The following is an 11,329-nucleotide window of genomic DNA, read 5'->3' on the forward strand; positions in this document are numbered from 1 at the left end:
TGGCTTATTAGGCAAATCGGGCCTTGCATAGTAGGCCGAGAATTGCGTTCTAGCTACTAGGTACAACATTATATATATATATATATATATATATATATATATATATATATATATATATATATATATATATATATATATATATATATATGTTGTACCTAGTATCCAGAACGTTGTATTCGGCCTGCTATGCAAGGCCCGATATGCCTAATAAGCCAAGATTTCCTGAATTAATATATTTTCTCTAATTTTTTTCTTATGAAATGATAAAGCTACCCATTTCATTATGCATGAGGTTTTTTTTTATTGGAGTTAAAATTAACGTAGATATGTAGCCGAACCTAACCAACTCTACCTAACCTAACTTAACCTATCTTTATACGTTAGGTTAGGTTAGGTAGGGTTGGTTAGGTTCGGTCACATATCTACGTTAATTTTAACTCCAATAAAAAAAAAACTCATCTCATCCTATCTTTATTGGTTAGGTAGCCGAAAAAGTCAGGTTAGGTTAGGTTAGGTAGGTTAGGTAGTCGAGAAACAATTAATTCATGAAAACTTGGCTTATTAGGCAAATCAGGCCTTGCATATTAGGCTGACAAGTGCGTTCTGGCCACTAGGTTCGACATATATATATATATATATGTCGAACTACCTAACCTACTACTTAACCTACTACCTAGCCTACCTAACCTAACCAAACCTAACTTTTTCGGCCACCTAACCTAACCTAACCTATTAAGATAGGTTAGGGTAGGTAGGGTTGGTACCTAACCTAACTTTTTTGGCTACCTAACCTAACCTAACCTATAAAGATAGGTTAGGTTACGTTAGGTAAGGTTGATTTGGTTCGGTCATATATCTACGTTAATTTTAACTCGAATAAAAAAAAATTGACCTCATACATAATGAAATGGGTAGCTTTATCATTTTATAAGAAGAAAATTAGAGACAATATATTATTTCAGCAAAACTTGGCTTGCAAACTTGCTAGAAAACTATGCATGGCCCGATTTGCCTAATAAGCCAAGTTTTCCTGAAAAAATATATTTTCTCTAATTTTTTTCTTATGAAGTGATAAAGCTACCCATTTCATTATGTATAAGGTAAATTTTTTTTATTCAAGTTAAAATTAACGTAGATATATGACCGAACCTAACCAACCTTACCTAACCTAACCTAACCTATCTTTATAGGTTAGGTTAGGTTAGCCGAAAAAGTTAGGTTAGGTACCAACCCTACCTAATCTAACCTAACCTATCTTAATAGTTTAGGTTAGGTTAGGTGGCCGAAAAAGTTAGGTTTGGTTAGGTTAGGTAGTAGAAAAAACATTAATTCATGAAAACTTGGCTTATTAGGCAAATCGGGCCTAGCATAGTAGGCTGAGAAGTGCGTTCTGGCTACTAGGTACGACATATATATATATATATATATATATATATATATATATATATATATATATATATATATATATATATATATATATATATATATATATATATATATATATATATATATATGTCGTACCTAGTAGCCAGAACGCACTTCTCAGCCTACTATGTATGGCCCGATTTGCCTAATAAGCCAAGTTTTCATGAAATAATTGTTTTTCGACTACCTAACCTACCTAACCTAACCTAACCTAACTTTTTCGGCTACCTAACCTAACCTAACCTATAAAGATAGGATAGGTTAGGTTAGATAGGGTTGGTTAGGTTCGGACATATATCTACGTTAATTTTAAATCCAATAAAAAAAATTGACCTCATACATAATGAAATGGGTAGCTTTATCATTTCATAAGAAAAAAAATTAGAGAAAATATATTAATTCAGGAAAACTTGGCTTATTAGGCAAATCGGGCCTTGCATAGTAGGCCAAAAAGTGTGTTCTGGCTACTAGGTACGACATATATATATATATATATATATATATATATATATATATATATATGTATATATATATATATATATATATATATATATATATATATGCATATATATATATGCATCCTCGGTTCCTGCCCGGCGTCGGAGGAGTTCGAGGAAATCTACAGCCTCTAGGAAGCGAACTTTTTCTTGTGTCCTCTTAATGTTCATTTTTTGTATAAAATCAGATATGTAACTGTATAACCTTGCATAATAAAGTGTACATCATAATAATAAAAAAAAAAGGGGGTGGTAGGAGAAGTGAACACTCTTTCGTATTCAGAGTTAAATGTCAAGTTTTTCCCTGAGTGCTCTGTGTTCCCTTCTCTGAGGCTGTGGGTCCCTATAATTACACCAGTGGTGGTACCCCCCTATATATATATATATTATATTATATATTTGAATATTTTGGTAGCAGTCTTTACTGTAGACATATACTATTAAATATGACCGAAAAAGTAAGATTAATAATTCTAACACGAATTTTCTCGATCTTTCTTATGTTTCTTTTCACTGTTAATGGTAATTGAAAAATCAATTCTCCAAAATTCATTTTAATTCTAGTCTGACGCGACACTTGAACGCGTTTCGTAATAACTTATTACATTTTCAAAGACTTTTAGTTTACACACACACAACTATTACCTGCAAACACTAAACAGAGTTCTTACTATGCTATGATTTAAACAGCTTTCATTTTTTCATGTTATACCCGCATTTTGGGTGAGGTGATATGTTACAACAGTTTTGGATGAGGTGAACAAAACTTTCAACACAGGATAGAACACGAAACAATGGGTATTGAAGGTAAGAATGGAAGTAATTGCAGAGGGCATATTGGCCCATATTTCTTGATGTTTCTATATTGGAGCGGAGTCTTGAAGTGGGTAGAATATAGTTGTGCATTAATTAGCTGTTGATTGCTGGTGTTGACTTCTTGATGTGTAGTGCCTCGCAGATGTCAAGCCACCTGCTATCGCTGTATCTATCGATGATTACTGTGTTGTTTGCTAAGATTTCTCTGGTGATGGTTTGGTTGTGGGAAGAGATTATGTGTACCTTGATGGCTCCCTGTTGCTTATGCATCGTTAATCGCCTGGAAAGAGATGTTGTTGTCTCCAATATTGAAGCATCAAGAAATATGGGCCAATAGGCCCTCTGCAATTACTTCCATTCTTCCCTTCAATACCCATTGTTTCTTGTTCTATTCTATGTTGAAAGAGAGGGAGAGAGAGAGAGAGAGAGAGAGAGAGAGAGAGAGAGAGAGAGAGAGAGAGAGAGAGAGAGAGAGAGAGAGAGAAAGAGAGAGGAGAGAGAAGAAGAAGAGATAAACAAAAGAGAAAGAGAAGAAAAATAAGAGAGAGAATAAGAGAAGAATTGAGAAGAGGAGAGGGTGAAGATGAAAGAGAGAGAAGAGAGATAAAGAGAAAGAGAGAGAGAGGAGAGAGAGAGAAGACAAAAAAAGGAGAGAATAGAGAGAAGAAGAAGAAGAAGAAGACGGAGAGAGAGAGAGAGAGAGAGAGAGAGAGAGAGAGAGAGAGAGAGAGAGAGAGAGAGAGAGAGAGAGAGAGAGAGAGAGAGAGAGAGAGAGAGAGTGTGAGTGAGAGAGAGAGAGATTAAAGAGAGAGAAGAGGAAGAGGAAGAGTGGAGAGTGATTGGAGAGATCGAAGAGAGAAAGCGAAAAGAGGAAAGAGAGGTGAAAGAAGAGATAGACAGAAGAGAGGGAAGCAGAGAGAGAAAGAAGAAAGAGAGAGAGAGAGAGGTTTTTTTTTAAAGTTGGTTTTAGAAAAGGCCGATCTGCTGCTGATCTCTTGCTAAATCTCTCCTCTAAGTGGCATCAGTCACTGGATGAGTCCAAGATCAGCTGTGTTGTTGCTCTAGATATAGCAGGAGCCTTTGATCGGGTCTGGCACTCTGGATTAGCAGTGAAGCTTTAAGCTTTAGGCATTGCAGGCTCCATCTTAGTGTTATTAAAAGACTACCTTCAAGAACGGACTCTAAGGGTGGTCCTCAATGGAGCAGAATCCGATAGCCACTCAATTGGTGCCAGCGTTCCACAGGGTAGTGTGCTTGGCCCTCTGCTGTGGAATGTTTATTTCAACGATCTTCTTCATCTCATTCCTGAAGCTCAAGCCTATGCTGATGACTGTACTCAAACCTTTACATACAGAATTGATTTTTCAATTACCATCAACAGTGAAAAGAAACATAAGAAAGATCGAGAAAATTCGCGTTAGAATTATTAATCTTACTTTTTCGGTCATATTTAATAGTATATGTCTACAGTAAAGACTGCTACCAAAATATTCTAATATATATATATATATATATATATATATATATATATATATATATATATATATATATATATATATATATATATATATATATGTCGTACCTAGTAGCCAGAACACACTTTTTGGCCTACTATGCAAGGCCCGATTTGCCTAATAAGCCAAGTTTTCCTGAATTAATATATTTTCTCTAATTGTTTTCTTATGAAATGATAAAGCTACCGATTTCATTATGTATGAGGTCAATTTTTTTTTATTGGATTTAAAATTAACGTAAATATATGTCCGAACCTAACCAACCCTACCTAACCTACCTAACCTATCTTTTTAGGTTAGGTTAGGTTAGGTAGCCGAAAAAGTTAGGTTAGGTAGTCGAAAAGCAATTAATTCATGAAAACTTGGCTTATTAGGCAAATCGGGCCTTGCATAGTAGGCCGAGAAGTGCGTTCTGGCTACTAGGTACGACATATATATATATATATATATATATATATATATATATATATATATATATATATATATATATATATATATATATATATATGTCGTACCTAGTAGCCAGAACTCACTTTTCAGCCTACTATTCAAGGCCCGATTTGCCTAATAAGCCAAGTTTTCCTGAATTAATATATTTACTATAATTTTTTTCTTATGAAATGATAAAGCAACCCTTTTCTCTATGTATGAGGTCAATTTTTTTTTATTGGAGTTAAAATTAACGTAGATATATGACCGAACCTAACCAACCCTACCTAACCTAATCCTAACCTATATTTATAGGTAAGGTTAGGTTAGGTAGCCAAAAAAAGCTAGGTTAGGTTAGGTTAGGTAGGTTAGGTAGACGAAAAAACATTAATTCATGAAAACTTGGCTTATTAGGCAAATCGGGCCTTGAATAGTAGGCTGAGAAGTGCGTTCTGGCTATTAGGTACGACATATATATATATATATATATATATATATATATATATATATATGTCGTACCTAGTAGCCAGAACGCACTTCTCAGCCTACTATGCAAGGCTTGATTTGCCTAATAAGCCAAGTTTTCATGAATTAATTGTTTTTCGACTACCTAACCTACCTAACCTAACCTAACTTTTTCGACTACCTAACCAAACCTAGCCTATAAAGATAGGTTAGGTTAGGTTAGGTAGGGTTGGTTATGTTCGGTCATATATCTACGTTAATTTTACCTCCAATAAAAAAAAATTGACCTCATACATAATAAAAAGGGTAGATTTATCATTTCATAAGAAAAAAATTTGAGAAAATATATTAATTCAGGAAAACTTGGCTTATTAGGCAAATCGGGCCTTGTATAGTAGGCCAAAAAGTGCGTTCTGGCTACTAGGTACGACATATATATATATATATATATATATATATATATATATATATATATATATATATATATATATATATATATATATATATATATTTTTTTTTTTTTTTTTTAAGATGAATAGGAAAACCAGGGATATACTGAACATCTTGTATCAGAATCTTTACTTTAAAAAACATAATGTTTCGAATACTTCTCGTATTCATCATCAGATCTAAAAGAAAAAAACAGAAATGACAATCAAATAGCTGGTAAACAAAGAACTCATACTGAATATAAATGCCTATCAAAGAAAGGAAAATGCTTAAAAAACAAAACACTTAAGCGCACTTAAAGTGATCAATACAAATAAAACTTATTAACTGTCACATATATTAAAACTAATTTAAAATCCATTAAACTGCAAGATGAAATTTATAACTACTAAAACACATCATTCCATTAAACTTACGTGAAGTGATCAGAAGTGAAAGTTGATACCTAACACATAGATACTAAACACTATAACAAATATTTATATAATGGCTACAAATCTACAAAAAATGTATGTAAAATACAAACAGAATAAACGACAATTACAAAGTACTAACCAAAATCTTATAAAAAACTTAAATATTAAATAAAATTAAGTACCAAAAAATGTATTATATATCCTAAATAAAAGATTATATTAATGTACAATGTTAAGACTTGAAATAAGTAAGAAAGGGCAAAGACATGGTAAACTAAACAAAATTAAACTACCAAAATAAACTAAAAATCAAATTACAGGGCCTACTGTGCACTATACAGTGTACAATTGAACAGCTGAAAGGTTGCTATTTAACAGAGGCCGCAGCTCCTTTATATATAAGGATTCCATTACTCTCAAATCTGACTGGCCATTCATACAAGTGTCCAGAATTTTAAAATCAGATTCCAACAGAGAATGATCAAACTTATAACAATGGTTTCTAATCTCCGAAAATGCTGGTTTAGACAATGGTAATCCAGTCCTAAAAGATAATCCCCGGTGCTCAAGTATCCTAATCTTAAAGTTCCGAATGGAACTCCCGACATATCCAGCATTACAGCTGGAACAATTATACATATATACGACATTTGAGCACAAGGGGGTAGGCACTTTATCTTTAAATTTAAAATAAGAGCCTATGGTATTTGTGTTGACAAAAATAAATCTAATGTCTACTTGAGGATAACACTGCTGCAACAGTCTCCTCAAACGACTCCTTACAGAAAAGCTAATACTGCCATAAAATGGTAATTTAATATATTTAAGATCCCTTTCCACTGTAGTAATCCTACACGATGGGTGAAACTTCTTATTTAAGAAATTCCTTATAAAAGTATAAACCATATGCACAGGATAACCATTATTTGAAAAAAAATTCACAAGAAAATTAATTTCCTGATCAAAGTTATTCCAATTAGAACATAAAGCAAAGGCCCTATTCAGTAGAGTGTTAATAGCATTTTTCTTAAAAATATCAGGAACAAAGGAATTAAAATTTAAACCTAAACCAGTAAAGGTTGTTTTCCTAAAAACATTATCTTTTAGGACTGGATTACCATTGTCTAAACCAGCATTTTCGGAGATTAGAAACCATTGTTATAAGTTTGATCATTCTCTGTTGGAATCTGATTTTAAAATTCTGGACACTTGTATGAATGGCCAGTCAGATTTGAGAGTAATGGAATCCTTATATATAAAGGAGCTGCGGCCTCTGTTAAATAGCAACCTTTCAGCTGTTCAATTGTACACTGTATAGTGCACAGTAGGACCTGTAATTTGATTTTTAGTTTATTTTGGTAGTTTAATTTTGTTTAGTTTACCATGTCTTTGCCCTTTCTTACTTATTTCAAGTCTTAACATTCTACATTAATATAATCTTTTATTTAGGATATATAATACATTTTTTGGTATTTAATTTTATTTAATATTTGAGTTTTTTATAAGATTTTGGTTAGTACTTTGTAATTGTCGTTTATTCTGTTTGTATTTTACATACATTTTTTGTAGATTTGTAGCCATTATATAAATATTTGTTATAGTGTTTAGTATCTATGTGTTAGGTATCAACTTTCACTTCTGATCACTTCACGTAAGTTTAATGGAATGATTTGTTTTAGTAGTTATAAATTTCATCTTGCAGTTTAATGGATTTTAAATTAGTTTTAATATATGTGACAGTTAATAAGTTTTATTTGTATTGATCACTTTAAGTGCGCTTAAGTGTTTTGTTTTTTATGCATTTTCCTTTCTTTGATAGGCATTTATATTCAGTATGAGTTCTTTGTTTACCAGCTATTTGATTGTCATTTCTGTTTTTTCTTTTAGATCTGATGATGAATACGAGAAGTATTCGAAACATTATGTTTTTTAAAGTAAAGATTCTGATACAAGATGTTCAGTATATCCCTGGTTTTCCTATTCATCTTAAAATTAAGATTCCCGAAGGGAACATCGATCATAAATATTATATATATATATATATATATATATATATATATATATATATATATATATATATATATATATATATATATATATATATGTCGTACCTAATAGCCAGAACGCACTTCTCAGCCTACTATTCAAGGCCCGATTTGCCTAATAAGCCAAGTTTTCATGAATTAATGTTTTTTCGTCTACCTAACCTACCTAACCTAACCTAACCTAGCTTTTTTTGGCTACCTAACCTAACCTTACCTATAAATATAGGTTAGGTTAGGTTAGGTAGGGTTGGTTAGGTTCGGTCATATATCTACGTTAATTTTAACTCCAATAAAAAAAATTGACCTCATACATAGAGAAAAGGGTTGCTTTATCATTTCATAAGAAAAAAATTATAGTAAATATATTAATTCAGGAAAACTTGGCTTATTAGGCAAATCGGGCCTTGAATAGTAGGCTGAGAAGTGAGTTCTGGCTACTAGGTACGACATATATATATATATATATATATATATATATATATATATATATATATATATATATATATATATATATATATATATATATATATAGACATATGTCGTACCTAGTAGCCAGAACGCACTTCTCAGCCTACTATGCATGGCCCGATTTGCCTAATAAGCCAAGTTTTCATGAAATAATTGTTTTTAGACTACCTAACCTACCTAACCTAACCTAACCTAACTTTTTCGGCTACCTAACCGAACCTAACCTATAGAGGTAGGTTAGGTTAGGTTAGGTAGGGTTGGTTAGGTTCGGTCATATATCTACGTTAATTTTAACTCCAATAAAAAAAAATTGACCTCATACATAATGAAATGGGTAGCTTTCTCATTTCATAAGAAAAAAATTAGAGAAAATATATTAAATCAGGAAAACTTGGCTTATTAGGCAAATCGGGCCTTGCATAGTAGGCCGAGAAGTGCATTCTGGCTACTAGGTACGACATATATATATATATATATATATATATATGTATGTATATATATATATGTGTGTATATATGTATATATATATATATATATATATATATATATATATATATATATATATATATATATAATATATATATATATATATATATATATATATATATATATATATATATATATATATATATATATATATATATATATATGTCGTACCTAGTAGCCAGAACTCACTTTTTGGCCTACTATTCAAGGCCCGATTTGCCTAATAAGCCAAGTTTTCCTGAATTAATATATTTTTTCTAATTTTTTTCTTATGAAATGATAAAGCTACCCATTTCATTTTGTATGAGGTCAATTTTTTTTTTTATTGGAGTTAAAATTAACGTAGATATATGACCGAACCTAACCAACCCTACCTAACCTAACCTAACCTATCTTTATAGGTTAGGTTTGGTTAGGTAGCCGAAAAAGTTAGGTTAGGTTAGGTTAGGTAGGTTAGGTAGTCGAAAAACAATTAATTCATGAAAACTTGGCTTATTAGACAAATCGGGCCTTGAATAGTAGACCAAAAAGTGAGTTCTGGCTACTAGGTACGACATATATATATATATATGTGTATATATATATATATATATATATATATATATATATATATATATATATATATATATATATATATTGGTGTATACTGGCAGCAGGTTTTCTTTCAAACATGTTTCATTGAATATGACCGCATATTCTGTATTTATTATTTTCTGGTTTAGGGCTTCTATCCCTCTAACTATTTTCTTAGCATCAGGGTTTAATTGGAATAGGAGTTCTCCAAAACTCATTTTCGTACTTTTAAGGTGAAGAAAAGAAGTGATTTACTATAGAGTGTATTACACTTATTTGTATAATTTGCACGACGTTTCGAACCTTCATGGTTCATTCTCAAGTGAACAGATCTTACAATACTAGTTGATTTTATACCCGCATTAGGTCAGGTGATAATACAATGAAGGTGAAAACATGGGGGGATACATAAGGGATAAATGTGAGGTGAAACATAGAGGCTGCAGAAGGCTTATTGGCCCATACGAGGCATCTCCTATCTAAACACAAAGATTAATCCAGTGTAATTGGCCTGTTATGTTGGACATTGTCTTCTGTGTTGGCATCGATATGTTCTTGTCTTGTCCTTACTCTCATGGTGGGTAGAGTAAATAGTTCCGTGATTTGGGTGTTCATGGTAGGTCGCTCTATTCTTATGTGAATTGCCTCAAGAATTTGTAATCTTCTTGAATCTTGGGTTTTGTCTATTATGCAAGTATTCTTGTTCAACATCCTAAGTGACGACTCCAAATTTCAACGAATCACGAGGAACCCCGTAGAAGACCTTAAGCGGAAAGTAAACAAAACAATTACAGCAATCAACGCAAAGAAAGGTAGTGTGCATTTCAATAAACTTCAAGGCGACTATGGCTTAGGATATGCCTACGGCAATGTTAAGACGCATAAACCAGGTAACCCACTACGCCCTATAATCAGCCAAATACCAACCCCAACTTATCACCTGGCAAAGAAACTCAATGAACTCCTAACTCCATACACTCCAAGTAAGTTTAGTCTACAATCATCAGCAGATTTCCTAGAATTGATCAAATCTACCCAGCCCGATGGAATCATCGCTTCCCTGGACGTTGAATCCCTTTTTACCAACGTCCCAGTCGACACAACCATAGGAATGATACTGGACAGAGTATACAGAGACGAGAGCACCCCCAAATTAGACATACCTGAGCCACACTTGAAAAGTCTTCTCGAAGCATGTACAAAGGAAGCCCCTTTCATCAGTCCACAAGGAGACATGTATTTACAAATAGACGGAGTAGCAATGGGCTCCCCCTTAGGAGTTTTATTTGCTAATTTTTATATGGGAACCATCGAAGATAGGGTCTTCAGTAGCAGACAAAAACCAACTGTATACTGCCGTTATGTAGATGACATATTCGTAATAGTAAAAGACTCAGATGAACTAATTGACCTAAAAAGACACCTAGAGAGAGAGTCAGTACTCCGATTTACACATGAAAATAGTGAAAATAACAGTCTGCCATTCTTGGATGTACTAATAACAAAAACAGGAACCTCTTTAAGCACCAACGTTTATACCAAGCCCACCAACATAGGATTATGCCTGAACGGTAGAAGTGAGTGCCCCCAAAGATACAAAGCCAGTGTTCTCAATGCTTATATTCGTCGAGCGCTTACCCACTGCTCTGAATGGAGCAACGTGAGTAGAGAGTTTGAAAGAGTAACTCAGGTATTGGTGAACAACGGATATAGCAACGCGGAAATAAACGCTGCTATAAGAAGAC

The sequence above is a fragment of the Procambarus clarkii genome, chromosome 13 (genome assembly GCF_040958095.1).
Source record: "Procambarus clarkii isolate CNS0578487 chromosome 13, FALCON_Pclarkii_2.0, whole genome shotgun sequence".
Classification (NCBI taxonomy): Eukaryota; Metazoa; Arthropoda; class Malacostraca; order Decapoda; family Cambaridae; genus Procambarus; species Procambarus clarkii.